We start from the raw sequence: 18,903 nt of genomic DNA, 5'->3' as shown, positions 1-18,903 counted from the left end.
GAGTTGTGACAGAAGCGCCCCAAAGCCTGGGGGGAAAATGAGGTTCCCAAACTTCAGGTTTACAAAGGACCTTCCTGTAGCCAGGTATCTCATGGTAACAATGAGCCTCTCCTCAGCTGGGATGGCCCTCCTCATGCTGGACTCCTGCCTCTGGATATAGGAGGTCACCGGACGCAGCAACTCCTGGAAGGTGGCAACATCCATATGCAGGTAGTTGTGGTAATCGTCCAGGTTGTTCTTCCTCATTTCCATCAACAGGGGCATATGGGAGCAAGTCTCCCTCGTCATCAGCCACTCCTTGGTCCAGCTAGACCTCATCCTCCTGCTCTCCTCAGCTCAATCAACTTTCAGCATCAGATAGCCATAGGCTAGCAGAAGCTTATAGCGATAGGAATCCATCACCACAAAATGTAGTGTAGAACACACTTTGTTAAAGGCAAGCCCAAAACAAAGCAAAGCACAATAGCAATGTACAGCATTCAGCAGGGTATAAAACCAAGCCTCACTAGTCACAGAGCAGTGTGCCCAGATCTAAAATGGATGCTACCTTTTATACCCACTAGATAAGCCCTCCCCTATTCAGATTCCAGCAGATGCATCGTGAGGTTGTTTGCTGCATACGATTTATCTTAAATGATTTGCAATCGCTTTACGACACATCTAATCGTATGCTTGTTGTTTGTACAATCGTTCCATTTGTTGGTACAAAGCATAAAGAATTTCAAGGGAAGAAATTTCAAGGGAAATCGTATACAAGATCGCATCGTATTCAAATCGCACTGTGTATGGGCACCTTAAGGGACACTACTGTGTGGTGTAATGTAACAAAGGGGCACTACTGTGCAGTGTAGTGTGACTAAGGGGCATTAATGTGTGGCAAAATTTTAATTGTATGGTCCATGCACCTTCACAGCGAGACCATACCTGTCTGCACTCTCCCTGATTCACTTATTGTTGGGGGAACCAATGCCCTTTATGTACACTGGTCACAAAATGTGTAGTTTTGGCTCTGATTTGGTGTGCACAGATGTGTCCTCTATGTTCAGCCCCCCTGCCCTAAATCATTCCTACAGTGAACACAATCTAATCCTCTACAACTGCTAAGCTAAGGCTTGGTCAACAGGGAAAATGCCTTCCCTTTTTTTGTGTATGACCTACACCAATGTAGTGCCAGCTTTATCTAACAGAAGCAACCAAATACCAAAGGTCTGACTATGGCACATGTATGAATCCCTGCAGGATGAGCTCTGTTGTGTGTATTTTGATACAGAGAATATTGTACACTTCTATGTTATTCTAATATTACTTGTATCTGTAAGAATAGACTCAGAAGTGGGAGGAAAAATAAATGGAGGAGTCTATGTCAGGAGCCAGATGCTGACGCAAAGTGTGTCTGCGTGCTTTAAATGCCAGGGTCTATTTTTAGTCTGTGTCTGGCCCTGGTGTTGGAACTAGTAGACTTTGCAAGCCATGGCAAATAAAAACTGCTTGCATATCCAGGCGCTTGTAGCACTAAAATTGCCTGCATACCCATGGCTAAAAAATCATGCTGGGCCATTAAAAAATTAACCAGGACCTGCTGGGACCTGTAGTGCCACAGAAAAAAAAAACACTTAAAAAACTCACAAATATTGTGACAAAATGATTGATTTTACCAAACACTTCCCCAAACTCTGTTTAACCAATGTACTGAACTTGGCCTACACTAACATCAGGCTTGCCTACCCTCCCGATTTGGCCGGGAGCCTCCTGATTTTCGGGTGCCGCTCCCGGTCCCCTGGAAAGGCAGGCAAGCCTCCCGGAAGCTTACGACCCTCCCGACCTCCCCCCTGAAAAAAATGGAAACCCCCGCAGCGGGGGGCCCGGTGACGCATTTCGCGCAGAATCGCGTCATCGTGGCCCCACCCCCTGCTTCACAATGCTGAAAATAACAGCATTGTGAAGAGGGGGCGGAGTCACGATGACGCGATCGTGCGTCCCCGCCCCCAGTGTGCCACCAAATGGCCGCCCCCGCCCCCGGCTCCGCCCCCAATGGCCGGCCCCGCCCCCTGCTATTAGCCAACAATCAGCTTCCTCCCGGAAGGCTGGAGCTGATTGTCGGCAAGTATGACTAACATGCATGCAGAGAATCAGACCGGCAGTGTTGGAGTGATAACCACAAGGTAAATGGTTTAAATTTTGTCATCCAGGAAGAAGTGGAACCTATCAAAGAGTCCCTGGGGTTATGTTAGGAAAGAGAGTTAATTTCCAGTGCTGGAATGTAAACCCATAATAAACTACTATACTATAATTGTGGGTTTACATCTCAGCGCCAGAGTTTAATCCTCTTTCCTGCATGTACACGCCCCTTCCCTCCCGCATTCTGCATCTCCAGACTCAAGGATGCACAAGTCAGTGATACACAAAGAGTGATGAATGGACACTGGGATACGCATTCTTCATGTGCATGAGAGGTCTGAAAAAGCACATTTTACACTCTAAAAAAGGCCTTACATCATAGTTGCCTACCTTTGCTGTCTCTTCCCCGGGAGAAGCCCTGGGAGGAGAGGCAGGTGGGTGGCGATGGGGGCGGAGCCTGATGATTTACAAAATTAAGCCCCGCCCCCTCACTGTAAAATGCCCACGGGTGGCTTAAATTTAAATAGGGGGTGGAGCCAAATGACGCAAATCACGTCATTAAGCCCCGCCCCTTGCATGGACACCTGCGATCGCCGCGGAAATTCTCCTAATTCTGCCCACTTCACTAGGAAGTGGGCAGAATGCGGGAGAAATGCCTACCCTTCCGGGGGTGCGGGCGGTTACCCGAAAAATCGGGAGCCTCCCGCGAAAACCGGGAGGGTAGGCATGTATGTCTTACATCCAACTCTAAATGACCACCAGAGTGTGTACTTAGCAAGTGGGCCTAATCTGTATAGTGGCCAAGCATAACAGAGATACTGTATATCGTATACTGGTCAAGTTACATTAGGCTAAACTGAATATTTATCAATCATTAAGGTCTACCGTATAATGGGCATGATGGGTCCTGCACTGTATCTTCATCATGGCCAATTATATTTTATACTGAGAACAGAGACTATTGGGGAGATTCAATTAGCAGCACGTTTCCATCCGAATATTGCACGCTGATGTAATGCTGGTCCTCCTGCTGGAAAAACTCGCTCGGCTTTGCTCACACTCAGGTGCTGAAATAAATAGCCTTGGCCTATTAATGTTATTTCAATGTATAAACATCACAACAGTATTTTCATTTTAATGGTGTGTTTATATTAATTCAATCCCTTGTTTTCTACCCAAGTAGCAGTCTTGAAACATGAAAATTGGACAGAAGCAGCAGATTAATGAAATGAGAAAGAGCTGCTAGGAACTGATTGATTGAATAATTGAATGATTGGATGCAGTTTAAAGAGAATTTGGACGAATAAGGAGATGGCAAAGGGACAGGTGTTGAAAATGTCAGCTGTATTATGAGAAGCAGAGGTGATGGAGGAATATAACCATATTACACATCTATAGAGATTATTTTATGCACTTCTCCTTAAAGGAATGTAGAAAATGAGTGAGGTCATGCTGTGATGTCATAATGGAAACTCTTTGCTGTTGCTACCTCTCTCAACTGCCCATGACAGTGACATAGCATTGTCATTGCTGTCATTAACATACTCCATATACATATCTTGCACCGAGCTCACTGATTATATCCGCATGAGGTAAGTATTTCATTAAAGACAAGGGCGTCTCACTTGGACGTGCCTGCAGACTTGGAGCTTGACTACCCTAAGATATGACTTTGAGCTTATTTATTTCTATAATTGGAGGTTCTAGCAGCACAGCACATCTATCGCAATGTAGTAGCCATTCGGGTATACTCGGTGCTTCTCAAATGGGGATGACCATCCTCTTCAGAAAATTGCGCAGCTTTGGGAGGAATGTAAATTGGGTAATGTCAGGAGATGTGGACAGGAGCTATATTAATGACGTCAGCCAATGTTATTTATTAATGTGGTGAAATGTATACTGCATTTTAGTGTCAAATGTTCATATTTTAAATAAGTTTGGAAATATAACTCTGCATAGCCTCCTAGTGCCCAGAGGGACGGGCAATCCTTCAAGCCATGGGTCCCCAGAGGTTTCCTCCACAGGGGGTTTTTCCTCTCCTGAGTGCTTAAGGATGACTCTTTGTGAGTCAATAGGCTTCCACCATCTTGGTCCTCTTATAGGACAAGATTTTAGAGCCTCCGGCCAATCTTGGTCAATAATTTATTTTACAATGCAGAGTAAAAACAAAGTGTTGTTTTCCTTGTTCTGAAAACTCATAATAAATATATTTTAAAACAGACTTTGCTTGATTTGCTCTTTGATTTCCGTCATGGAGGCTCTGAGAAGGTTAAGAGGCTGTGAGGTCTAGCAAAGTAAATGAGACCAGAGTGGGTAAAGGAACATTATGCAGTAGCTGGGAGGCTAAAAAGATGAAAGCTATGCTATATACAGTATAGATCATGGGGATAGGTGTGACATTTGATGATAAAAATTAGGATGTTTATGGAGAAATGAAGAAAATGGATGGATGTTTCGTTCTGATATATGATCAAGAATTGGTTGAGAAAAATTCTATGTGTATGTAAGTAAGGTAATAATAACAATAACATATATAGGTGATAAACTCTTCTTAAATATTGTATATCTGCTACTACAGAATCAGGAATATGGTCTTACTCCATACTGGCTGTTACCCACTTGTCTCCTTTACAACAATGGTAAAAAGAGTTGCATGGAAAATATTAAAAGGATCCAGTGACATTTTGCAATTTTTTACAAAGAAACAAAATCTGACCAAAACAAAGGGAAAGTAAAATAAAAACAAAAATGTTATGTTAATTTCATGACACTCACAAAGCACTAAAGACCTTGTATTCTGAATGATATAAAATATTTCTATGAAGCTCATATGGATTACTGGCACCTTAGGAGTGATATGATAACTTGGGCTGTTGGAAGGGTCCCAATGACAAATACATTTTTAATGCACAATCCGGGTCAGGATTTTAGAGAGATTCTTAATGTGTATTTCTTTTCTCATATAAATATTAAGTAATGAATTTATTCAAATAATCTTAATACTGAACATTATGCAATGTATATGATGATACTACTAATACTGCTAACCGAACTCATCATTTACTAAATCTCCAATCTTCTGCTTTCTTTCATCCAGAATCTGTTTCACACCTCCCAGAACTATCCTGTAAATAGAATTTTATAATCTTCGTACTACATAGTAGTTTAAGGTTATGGCCTAATGGCAATGTGAGAGGGGTGCGGTAGGTATGGCCGGTGGCTCAAATCCCGACAGCGGCAGCCCGGCAAGGGTGAAGATCCCAATCGTACCTAAGGTATGTATCGCTAACCTAATTCTACCCCAACCCTCCCTTAGGGGTGCCTAACCCTAACCTCCCCCCCAAGTGCCTAACCCTAATCCCCCCTCTAAGTGCCTAAACCTAACCCCCCGCTTCCCCGCTGCCTAAACTTAACCCTCCCGAGGGGGTGCTTAACCCTAAGTCCCCCCGGGAGCCCTAGACTTAACCCTCCCCACCCGCGGCTGTCCACGCCCGGCGCCCGGCTTACCTTTGTCCGGTATGCCGGGCGTCGGTCTTCCGGCATATGATTAATGACAGGCATCGAGTTTTCGACACCTGTCATTAGTACCACGCCGGGATTAGAGAGTCTGGAAGCCAGCGGTTGGCATTTAGACCGTCGGCTTCCAGACTACATCCCTGTGAGGGATGTGCTGGTACATGATGTCATTGGGGAAGTGGTCAAGTCCAGAAAGGACACAAAAACTTAAAGAGTCCAGGTGAAATAAATATAATATAAAATGTTTTCTAACATATATACTCTTCTGTGCTGGACAAAATGAAGCAAATGACATATGGAAGGTTACAATCCCTTTACATAGCAACTATTTAGGATTTCATTCAAGGCATTCCTTAAAGAGGTTGGATATCCTGTCCCAATTGCATTATTTAATGCAATCATCCTGCAGACTTGGAAGCAGTGGAGTGCACCTGCAGAACAGGTAGCCATTATGAGTGGATTAAAAATCACATATTGGCTCACATTCACTTACGAGATGCCTAATTCAGTCTGTCAAGTCTCCCAGGCAATTGCTCAATGTTATCATCCTGTGCTGTTGACACGATAAGAAGAAAACCCAAAGCAAGGGGTCCTCCTGTCACCTAGTCCAAGCCTATTCTGCAGGGGGATGTGTGACTCTTCCCTAGGAAAAAACAGCTCTGTGTTGAAAGCATTGTGGCTCCTCATAACTTCCATTTCTTGTGGGTGTTGGGGTAACAAATTATTGAATGCCAGAAATAAACATTTTTCGGTGGCACTAATAGACTTAGCAAGCCATGGCAAACACAAACTGCTTGCGCATGCTGCCGCTTGCAGCATTAAAAGTGCCTGCATACCCATGGCTGAAAAAGAATGCTGGAGATTGGAGAAATCATCCAAGACCTACTGGGACCTGTAGTGCCACAGAAAAAAAAACACTTAAAAAACCCACAAACATTATGACAAAATGGTTGATTTTACCAAACACTTCCCCAAACCCTGTTTAACCAATGTACTGAACTTGGCCTACACTAACACGTATGCAGAGAATCAGACCAGCAGGGTTGGAGTGATAACCACAAGGTAAATGGTTTAAATATTGTCATCCAGGAAGAAGTGGAACCTACCAAAGAGACCCTGGGGTTATGTTAGGAAAGGAAGTTACTGTCCAGTGCTGGAATGTAAACCCATAATAAACTACTATACTATAATTGTAGGTTTACATCTCAGCGGCAGAGTGTAATCCTCCTTCCTGCATGTACATGCCCCCTTCCCTCCCGCATTCTGCATCTCCAGACTCAAGGATGCACAAGTCAGGGATACACAAAGAGTGTTAAATGGACACTGGGATACACATTCTTCATGTGCATGAGAGGTCTGAAAAAGCATATTTTACACTCTAAAAAAGCCTCACATCCAACTCTAACCGACCTCCAGAGTGTATACTTAGCACAGTGGGCCTAATCTGTATAGTGGCCAAGCATAACAGGGATATATTGCATACTGATCAAGTTACATTGGGTAAACTGAATATTTATCAATCATTAAGGTCTAACGTATAATAGGCAAGATGGGTCCTCCACTGTATTTTCATCATGGCCAATTATGGGGGAGATTCAATCAGCAGCAAGTTTCCATCAGAACCTGATGCGCTGATGTAATGCTGGTCATCCTGCAGGAAAACCTCGCTCAGCTTTGCTCACTCCCATAGTGGTGCTGAAGTAACTAGCCTTGGCCTAGCTATTTATGTAATTTCATAGCTGGGATTAGACAGTCGGGAAGCCGGCGGTCGGGATTTCGTCCGTCGGCTTCCCGACTGCTTTCCATTTATCTCATATCTATCTATCTATCTATTTATCTATCTATCTATCTATCTATCTCATATTTATCTATCTGTCTATCTATCTATCTATCTATCTCATATCTATCTATCTATCTATCTATCTATCTATCTATCTATCTATCTATCTATCTATCTATCTATCTCTTAACTATCTATCTATCTCATATCTATCTATCTATCTATCTATCTATCTATCTATCTATCTATCTATCTATCTATCTATCTATTTGTGTCTAGATGTTTTTTCATTGGTTCGGTAACCAAAAATTTGGAACCCCCCCCTTTCAAAATCCTGCGTTTGCCACTGCAGTCATACAGCATGTGTCATTCATACAGGACTAGTATTAAAATTGAAATGTTATATTCTATTTGCTATACTACATCTGCATACAGAGGTTGAACAATGCCCTAGTGAAAAACAATTTTCTATGTTTTACAGCAGTAGTCTGGCTAGGAGACACCGTATTGTCTGGAAACAGCGGGCATTCTAGTTTGAAGAGGGTGGCTGGCATGTAATTGAATGTAGGCTAGAAAAGTATCACATGATCAGCTAACATCCTCTTCAGCTACAATATCCCACTGTTATCAAACACTGAAGTGTCTTCCTGCCTGATTACACCAAATACAGAAAAGGGTTTTGTTTTTTTTGTTTTTTTTCACCTAATTTTTATTTAGAATGTTACGATGTCTACTATTATGATTAATAGCAAAAAGAAAAAAAAAGAAAGTAATCTTTTCCAAATATTTGAACCTAATTAATACAATGTTTTAAAAATTTATACAGAGTAATTGTGACTCTTCACAAAAGGTTCTAATTTTAATAAAAACGAGTTTGAAAATAATTTTTTTTTTAAATGACAAATTCACATATTATTTCTGAATGACACGAATTCAGTTGCACGTCCAATTCTTATAGCAGAAGGTCAGTTTGTGAGTTTGTTTATATCTGCTAACCATGTGCTCATATGTGCATTGGCAGAATTAGTATATACCGAGGGCCTGATTCAGAGACGTACACTATTGCAATCTCAGCTGTGGCCCCGCACGCAACTGCTATGCCAAAATATGCTAATGCTGTAGCCGGCTGTAAATGTATTGAGACGCCCCCCCCCCACCCTCTGCGGCTTTGCAAACCCAAGCAAGTGCGCACAAACAGGGGCGCAGAGGGGGCGGGTACTAATTACCAGGGCCTGCTGGAGGGGTCCGGCACCGCTCCACCTCCCTCTTACGTCACAGCAGCCCAACACACGCTGCTGTGTGCTGGGCTGCCCTGGGAGACTGCTCGCGGCTGCTAAAGCAGCAGTCGGAGCAGTCTCCTATGCCTTTGGGGGGAACGATCACACTGATAGCGCCCCCCATTGGCTGTGCGCTGGGCTGAGGGGCACACAGCACATCCCTCCCTGGCGCAAAACTGATTTTTTTCTTTTCTGTTTTTTCTAAGGAGGCATGGCCACGCCAACTGCGATTAAGCCACGCCCCCTGTCACCTGGGCCTGGCGCAGCTGTCGGCGGCCCTGCAAACAAATACACAGCCGCCATCACAGATCATTTGATAATCGGCCATCTGAGCAGCCCAATGGTCACGCAGAATGGCTGCCTGATCTGAGCCATCGCAGGCTATGACACACCCCAAAAACGTTTGTGGTATGCCTGCGATTTTTGTCGCCCTCCCCGTTACCTCCCCCAAATGGTCCCTGTCATTCACTTTTTTGAAGGAAACCTCACAGAGAGCGGCATCACGGAGATACCTTGATGAGTGTGCAGTGCGACCAATGAACAGTTCACCGATAATCGCTCAAGTATGTAAATATTGCTATAGTGTACATCTCTAAATCATGCTGCGAGTTCTACATGGAATGGAATGAACCAAGGCCCTCATTCAGAGCCGGACGCTATTTGCGGTCGTTCGTTTAAAAACAAGGGGTGGCTATTCAAATGATCCGTACGCACATTGCAGTCTGTTCACACCTCTAAGTCTGAACGAACGTGCAAAACATACGCTCGTTTATTTGTTAAAAACGCCCCCTGGCCGCACGCATCCTACGTCATGTCCGCTATTTATTAGATTAATCGAGTACATCGACCAGCGTATGAACTGCTCGCTATTCTTGTGGTTGGTGTTTGCTACCACAAATTTGCGTGCAGTTCTGGCTATAAAATAACCCAGTGACGTGGTCAATGACGCTGCTGTTTTAAATATACACACCCATAAAACGCCCGTTTTGACCTTTAAGCACGCCTGCGTTCGGATCTCCACTCCCCATTTTCAAGCACCTTCCCCTATTACCACCCACATACGCCTCATTCTGTCACTCAAAATAGCAGGCACTCGCTATATAGCGTACAAAGGATTTTCGGCCGCACTGACTGGTTCGCGCATGCGTACTAAAAAGCGTACGCATGCGCAGATGTGCAAACATCGCTCGGAACGAGCGTACTGCCGCTAACGAGCGGCTCTGAATGAGGGCCCAAGCCTCTTACAAATGTGATCAATGATTTCGGTCACTACATGGCTCATGTTATATAGGGGCTACTTAGGAAGCTAAGTGCAGAAGTCAATCCCCTATAAATGGCTATAATATGGAGTATTGGGGCTTTGTAAGAAGGGTGTACCATAGCAGATATAAGAGATAATGCCCCATTAAAGCTTAGCTTTTGTAACTGGCCCGATTTTCTAATGCCATGTTATAATTATGCAATAGATCAGTTAAAACTTGGATTGTTAAGGTACCTGAGGATAGAGTTTGAGAACCACTGGCATGAGATATCAGTTTACTTTTTAGCTTTTGCCGTCACTGGGTCCTATCGGAGCCCGTGACCTGGTTTCTCTTGACCAGAGTAAATTAATTCCAAAAAAAGAAAAAGGAATTCCAAATCACTGTGCCATGTGGTGATAAGGAATGCTAACATTTGTGGCTTTACCACATAATATAATAAATATGCCCCATTAACAAATGAACTCACCTGCAGATGAATCATGTGACTCACAGTTTATGCTGCCACACTTATGAACTACAAAAGCGTGGGGGAGAGTGTAACTAGACATTTGTGCATCCTATAGCAGAGTTTTGTAAGAAACCCCAAGTACTGTCCAAGGTCATATATACACATGTGGTTTTGATAGGGGAGCTGCATTCCCCATAGCAGTTGCACCTCCTGCTACCATGGGAATTATACCTTTGGAGGTAAGCAGGAAGCTGGATCGATGGTCTTGATGTCTGTGCGATTTTCTGAGCTACTTGCTGTCATTGGTCCTGATGACGAGTGCAATTTATATCAGTTGCTGTAGTGTATATTGCATGAATTTGCTGTAGCTATGTATATTCATCCATGCAGACTTGTATGATTCTGAATTTGCGAGTAGTCAGTGACAGGTACACATAGCAGAAGACAGTATTAGTGAGCTACTTGCGATTGGCTGTTTATAAATGCCGGCGCTCAGGATCCCAGCGGTCAGAATCCTGATGCCGGCATCCTGACAGGGTTAGGATGCCGACACCTGAAGGTCAGCATTCTAACCCTCCCCATCTCCCTTCCCTAACCCTTCCTCCTGGAGCCTAAACCTAACCTCCCCCACTAGTGCCTAAACCTAACATCCCCCCGCACCCTAAACCTAACCCTCTCCCCTTAATGCCTAACCCTAACCCTCCCCCTAATGCCTAACCCTAACCTCAGGGGATAAAGCAGGCCAGACTGGGGTGGAACTGTTTTCTGTCACTTCTATTTGGAGATGGAACCAGTTCCTCCTCCCTACCCACCTCAGCCCGGTGCCACAGGGAGGCTCCATTTGCCAGGCACCCGCTGAGATTTTGTAAAAAGTGGGCTCCAGGCTCCCTCTCCGCAGTGCCAGCGTCAACCGGAGGCTGGAGCACACACCTGGGCTCCGGCTTCCGGCTCCCGCAGTGTGCAGTGCACTATGGGAGAGGCATCATGACATCATGACGTCTCTCCCATAGTTCAGAGGAGCAGCCAGGCAGACCAGACGGCAGTGGATGCGGGAGCAGGGCTTAAGGTAAGTATTAGGCTTTGGGGTTGTTTTTAATGTAAGTGGCTTCACTATAGGGGGCATTACTACTGGGGGCACGCACTACTATAGGGGGCATTACTCAGGGGGCACTACTTCTGGGGGCACTCTAACTGGGGGCACTACTAGAGGGGGCACTACTACTGGGGGCATTACTCAGGAGGCACTACAACTGGGGGGACATTACTATTTGGGGCATTGCTTAGGCAGAACTAATATTGGGGGAATTACTACTGGGGACACTACTACTACAGGGGGCACTACTACTGGGGGCACTACTACAGGGGGCATTACTACTAGGGGCACTACTATTGGGGGCACTATTACAGGGGGATTACTAATGGGGGCACTGCATAGGGGGCACTGCATAAGGGACACCACTCCTGGGGCACTGCATAAGGGGCACTACCACTGTGGGCACTGCATAAGGGGCACTACCACTACTGGGGGTACTTCATAAGGGGCACCACTACTGAAGGCACTGCATAAGGGGCACCACTACTGAGGGCACTGCATAAGGGGCACCACTACTGAGGGCACTGCATAAGGGCACTACCACTGTGGGCACTACATAAGGGGCACTTTCCACTACTGGGGGCACTGCATAAGGGGCACCACTACTGACAGCACTGCATAAGGGGCACCACTACAGTGGGCATTGCATAAGGGGCACCACTACAGTGGGCATTGCATAAGAGGCACTACCACTACTGGGGAGACTGCATAAGGGCAGGCCCGGCAACAGGGGGAGACTAGGGGCACATCTGTGCCGGGCTCCAAGGTTCCGAGGGGTCCTGGGGGCTCGGGGGCACAAAGCTCCTCTCTGCCGCGGGTCCGCAGCATTGCCCGGCTGGCCCTGGCACAGTCTCACTTGCTTGTACTGAGTGTGGCCGGCGGAGGTTGGATGATTGGCTAGGGAGATGGGCCAGCGCAGGCACACGGCATCATGGGTATGATTTCATGATGCCACGTGGCTGCGCTGGCCCATCTCCCTGGCTCCCTTCTACGTCCACCACCCACCGAGGAGCGGGCTCAGCAGGAAGTCCAGTAGGAGCCACCAACTGGGAATTAATCACCGGCTGTACCGTCCTCCACTGTGCACTGTCTGTCCCAGTGGATGTTAGGGTAAGTGACAGACAGTGTTCAATTCATTTAGATTGACAGTGCAGTGTGCCCCCCTAATTATACATATAGGCATATACTGCTGTGGGCATTGTATAAGGGGCACTACTACTGTGGGCATTGTGTATAAGGGGCACACATGTGGGCATTCTGTAAAAGGGGCACTGCTGTGTGTTATACATGAATAAGGGACACTACTATGTGGTGTAATGTGAATCACGATTGTGCTACTGTGTGGCGTAATTTGAATTGGAAATACTATTGTTTGGCCTTGCCCCTTTCTTTTGAGACCACGCCTCTTTTTAGCACGCGTCTGTGGTGCACCCTGTCCCTTTATTGAATAAGCAGTAAGGGGGGCAGTGAGTTCCACCACTTCTCTAGGACCACTTTAAGCACTGCCTAACCCTAACCCTCCCGCTAACCATCTGGATCCCGCTCTGGGATTCTGACAGGTGTTGGGATTCCAGTGCCGGCATTCTAAGCGCCATCATCCCGAATTTCGGTATTATGACCGCATGCCGTTTATAAATGTTCCAATGATGCTGCTTGGTCATTCCTTTGTTTCTAGAGCATATATTATGTTTTTGTGTGCGTGTTTAAGCAAAACTTGTATTTTTTTGTACATGAGAAGGGAGCTGTTTCTCCTGTGTTATAGAGATGTTTTAAATGTAACTAATGCATAACAGTGAAAGTGTTTGCTGAACATAAAATAAATGGTTTACAACATAAATGGCTGACACATGTTAAAAGATCCACAGGTGGTGCTAATTATTTCTTTTGTGATACTGAGAAGAACATGTAGCACTAGTAAAATTCCATGATATTTCTATTGTGGTCATGGTGTTAGCTGGGGAACGGTGTTCCCAGGCAACCGGAAACTACCTGTGTTTGCCTATGAACTGATACACATCTTACAGTAAGAAACATGTGGTACATATTACGGCTTCTTTAGTGAATGCAATTTGCGTCTTCACATTTGGCCGCAGTTGGAGACAACTCTGCATCAACCCCACTTTGTAGAATCTGGAATTCAACATAAACAAACCTGAAAACCATTACAATTGCCTGGTTTGCTGATGTAAAGATAAATCTAATCCAATACAGAAAATAAACAATACTCTCTAGTGAAAAAATTTAATCTAAAATAGTACAAGCTTGCATGGCACTGCCAAGCAGAAATGCAATACAATAGCGACATTGTTTCCTCATTATGAAGAATCATAAAAAATATATACTTTAAAAATATGTCATTTTGCACTATAATACTCCAGTACACATGGATATTGACTCATATTAGAGCATAAATGTAAAGCCTTCTCTGGGTATGCTGACAAGCTACTGACACTTCTATTTAGCAGAAAATAAAACAATTAATTGAGCATTATGCATAGGTGTGTGTTTGCTTGCAAGTCTTGTTTGTCATTAGATGTTATGTAAATGAACAACAATATTCAAATTCATGGCAGAGTGTTTGTGCAACTATGGGCTCTCCCCAGAAGAGGGCGTATGTAGGGAACAACAGTGTGTATTGTGTAACAAAGGCAAGGTGAGTTTATTTGTTCCTGACAGGTACGTTCTCATCGATGATTAATTTTGCATTGGGAGCTCACAAATACATTTGCATGACATTGGTTTCCACTGGCAATGCATGCAGTTGCTGGGTAGTGGTGTCACACAATACTGATACATCTAATGCAATAAACAATGAAGCTTACTGTATTTGTACAATGTCACATTATACATGTCAGATTATTTTTCATTGCTATATATTTACAATAACCTGCATTAATTGTCAACATGATAACACTAACCTAACATCTTAGAGAGTTAGTGGCATCTTATGAGGAAAAAAAAGTTTCCCTAAGGCTCTTTAAATTCTTAATAACACACAACATACTGTGAATAGTGACACCCTACTGTAGACATAATTAACATTTTGTGCTATCTGCTGTGGCTTCAGTGGAGGAGGGAGGACGCCCCTTCCTGCTGCTCTGACAGTTGGGCAGCATTTCATTATAATTTAAATGTCAGTTCTTTAATTGTAAGGAAGTCTTCACTTTATCCCTCCCTCTAATTGCACTGCACATTGCATGTAATTTATTAATCATATGTTGAGGGAGTACGGTAGAATGGAGTCCAACTGTTCTGTTTTATTTTTAAATACTGTTCTAAAATGTTATTCACCCACCATAATCTCTACTGATATTTATTATGTAATAAAAAAGAAAAGTACTTTGTTATTTATTATTAATAACAATACAAATAATACTTCTGACCAGGCAATGTGTTCATTGCAACATATACAGGTTATATGGGGATTCATGCATATCTCAAATGTACCAGTTTGATAGTCAGTGCAGGTTATTGGTTACAAATGTAAACTGAAACATGATCTTTGGAGATCGCAGAGACTATAAAGAAGTTGTTAGCAACAGTTTGCATTAGGATTTTGAAAGCTTCCTTCATTCTCGCCACCCTGCCTCTTAGAGACAGATGGAAGAGTCCTTATGATAAAAAAAAAAAGGATTCCTGACTGTGTGTTTGTCTCCACCTCCCCAGCTCGCTGGGGCTCCACCTTAGCCAAACAACTCTGTGTTCACTTCATGGTTCAGCACCGTGAGCTGTGGACAGCTCCCTCCACTAACATAGTAGCTGGAAGTGCTGGGACAACGCCTGACGGATCCAGTTCGGGTCACCTTTCTGCTATTGTGCTGTATCTTCCGTTTACCTGCCGTGATTTACTACTCAGCTGAGAAGAGGGGAATAAAGAACTTGGGGATACAAGTAAAGAGGTAAGAAACGCTCTATACTTCCTAGTCTTTCTATTTTTAGAGTACTGAAAAGACTTGATGATTTATAGCAGGGGAGCACCTGACAGCCATTGTCACCGTGGATACATTGTATATAACGCACATATTTCTATGTTACTCGAGTACAAAATCAGTACTCTATTCAGTACTGTATATTTATGGAAGGCAAGATTTCACTGCAAATGGAGATTTACAATTAAACCATGTAGGCAGCATATCTAGCATTGTATTTAGACAGAAATCCGTGCAGCTGGGTGTGCCTTGGTATTCCATTGTATTGAGAAGGACTGTACATCTCATGTGTATGTGTGTTTTGTCAAACCGGAAACTTTTAGGAGTTTATTTTTGTGCCAGAATGGCTAGGCATCTTGGGTCATCTCCAGTTGGTGTAGAACTAAAAGTCTCAGCATTGGAGATTGTCATGCCTTACGTTCCAACAGCAACTGAAAAGGCCGATTGGCCATTGTGAGTCATGTAGTTCCACAACAGGTAGGGATACACATGTTGCTTATTGCTGGTGGCCAGTATTGAAATTGTGCCTCTAGGTGTTGTTGAACTATATCTGCAATTACTACAAGCTTGCAAGACTAAAACTACAGTATGATAGGTGTTGCAGCGACATAAACATATATCTTCCTTTCTGTGTCTTTCTTGTGGAATGTCTGACAGAACAGCATATGCAATGGCTGTATTATATGTTTGGCTGTCGAATGCTTTGCTTTTTCTCCCTAATACTTTCATACCCCGCTTCTGTCAAAGCATTAAGAGGTCAGTGGGATGGAAAAAAGATCTTCAAAGTTTGCTGCTTGTGTCACATTGAGTTGCTTCCTATGTGTATTTTAATGACAGAAAAATTGTGTGTGGCTGATGGTGACTCATTAATATTAACGATCTCTGTATGATTTCTGCCTAGTTCCCACTGGTCTGACTTTTGCACAAAGTGAATAGTGACATTAGAGAGGGCCCTTTTGAATTTCCAGACCTTTTTGTTCACCTAATAGACTGACCTTTTCTTTTCTTCTAAACATGGGCATCAATAAAATATCAACAGTCCAGCTATGAAAAGAAAATGAATGGGATTTTAAAAGCCTACTGGTGTAAAAATATAAAAGCAGAGTACAAGTGCGATAAAATGGCAATTCTGTGCCTTTTACCAAGAAAAATAACAAAAAAAACTTAAACACTAAATTGATCTACATTTGAACATCAAAAGACCCTTCTCATTGTGGCCTATAACTAGATTACGGGTTGCATTGTGGAAGTGTGATTAAAAAAATGTATGTGTAATAAAAAAGGATGTGGCAGTTCTATGTTGTATGTATACTTTTTTTTGGTATTTGAGATGCACATGAATAGACTTGCTTCGATTAGAAAAGCATTTTAAAAAGTTAACATTTTCTTACAGTGAAAGGAAATAAAATAGTAGTGGTACGTACTAGACACAAATTCTATTAAGAAACAATAATATTTATGCCAGAATTTTAAAAATGAATGATGCTCAATATATGTGTTTTGCTTGTTTGATTGTTTTTATTTTTCAAATTAGTTTCAAGTTTTTATCACTGACACATAGAGCTGTAACTAGACATCTCACTGACTTGGTTGAGAGAAAAGACTTGAACCCACCATCTCAGTTTGTACAGCATAGTAGGCGCTGCCATGGAGTGTCACTGTGCTGCCGGAGAGGGTGTGGTCAACCCAATGAAGGAGACATGCCAAGCCCATGGTTGGCATGGTTAGCCTTTTTACAAGTCAGGGGGTACATAAGAAACATAGACACAATTGCTGTTGACAATCAAAATGTTGAGAGCTTCATGCTAACGGAAAAAATGCAGATGCAGTTGTGATGTTATTTAAACCATTTTAATCCTGTTGGCTTTATAACTTTAAACATCATAGTAAAACATACATGATTGAAATGCTTTAAACAATATGACAGCATTATGTCAAAAAGACAATGACATGGTTATAGACATTTTGACTATCGACAACCTTAAGGTCGACTAAGTAACTACATCCCCACTAGACCACCCTCCAACTCCATGTGAAGACTCTGCACATTCTTCCCTTTGTGGCTAATTATTGATCTTTGTGCTGATATCTGGTATTTGGCATCTGGTATCTGGCAGAAGTCACTCCGAGCTAAGGCTGGACAGGCAGCATGGCCGAGAAGCCTGGACCCATCCTCAAAGCCCCAGCATGTATGCACGTATATATATATATATATATATATATAATTGAACCCATTCCATCTCCACCTTTTCTGTCTTTGCACTTTTGGCAGGGGCACATGTTGCACCACCCTTGTTACAGCTTTGCTTTCACACTACTGGATACGCATACCCTTGGCGTTACAGAGTAGGCCACTTTGTAAATGCAGGTCTTTGTGTTCAATTGCTTTCAGGTGTATTGTTGTAAGGGAAATGGTATACTCATTTTCTATATGAGCTTCTGGTGGTTATTACTTGCAGGTACTCAGTTATCTGATATTTGGTATCTGGCAGAAGGCACTTTCCAATCTTACATATATGATGAAAAATATCCATATGTCCTGTGACCTAGATACTGCTGCTTTATTGAATATGCTCTGTATAATCTTTGAGTGGTATGAGAGCTTATACTACAGTTTCCATACATATGCTCAGTATTTTGTACATACATACAGTACAGTGCTTATTATTCATGCAAACCAGACTCCCAGAGAATGAGGTTACACAGAAACAGATTCTACTTATTATTCACATTGGAACATTGTATTCCATTTAGGCTGTTATTGACATGCTAAAGCGAATAGCATACCTGCTTCTCACTGATAATGGACACTGCCATTTCATTTGATTTATATATAGTTTTTTAGAGCAAGGTGTTAGCTGACAAGTTAGAATACTGTAAAATCGACATGAAATTAAAGTCTGAATATGAATAGATCAGTGCAGAGCCGTAATTAGACTTTTTAGTGCTCTGTGCTAGAGAGAGTATTGGCGCCCCCCCCCCCCCCATTTTCATTTAATAGGGACATAAGATATCAACCCTGAAAAAGGGCCATGGCTTCATGGGGAAGAGCCAGGGAAGAGATAGGGAAGGCCAAGAGATGCTGGGGATAAAAGAAGAGGAAGCTACAAGTGAGAATGATGATAAACAGGAAAATTGACAGGCCCAAACAGCACCCCCTGCCCTGCGTGCCCTGTGCTATGGCATTGGTCATACTACCCTAGTTACGGCCCTGGGTCAGTGTTTCCCTACCTCGGTCCTCAAGGTACACTAACAGTCCAGGTTTTACGGATAGCCATGCTTTTGCACATTTGGTTAGATCAAAATAACTGAGGTTAAAATTAAGACACCTGTACTGAAGTATGGCTATCCTTAAAACCAGGACTGGTAGTGTGCCTTGAGGGCCGTGGTTGGGAACCCCTGGAATAGATATTTGGGGCTTTTTTTAAGAGGGCACAGGCATCCCTTATGAAAACTAAGGGGCAGATTCAATTAGCCGCG

The 18,903-nt window shown here is 43.3% G+C and overlaps 1 protein-coding gene across 1 annotated transcript in view; it reads left to right on the top strand.

The window, feature by feature from the left end:
* Window positions 1–15,230: 15,230 nt before the first annotated feature.
* The window catches only part of SYT5 (synaptotagmin 5), a 354,594-nt gene continuing 350,921 nt past the window's right edge, over window positions 15,231–18,903 (top strand). The window contains exon 1 of the mRNA XM_088450947.1: window positions 15,231–15,393. The gene's annotated coding sequence lies outside the window, so the exon portion shown is untranslated. The remainder of the gene's footprint in view (window positions 15,394–18,903) is intronic.

This window comes from Taudactylus pleione, unplaced genomic scaffold (genome assembly GCF_031769625.1).
Source record: "Taudactylus pleione unplaced genomic scaffold, aTauple2 ptg000535l, whole genome shotgun sequence".
Classification (NCBI taxonomy): Eukaryota; Metazoa; Chordata; class Amphibia; order Anura; family Myobatrachidae; genus Taudactylus; species Taudactylus pleione.
Note: the sequence above shows the minus strand (reverse complement) of the source record. Positions and strands in the feature narration are given on the sequence as shown.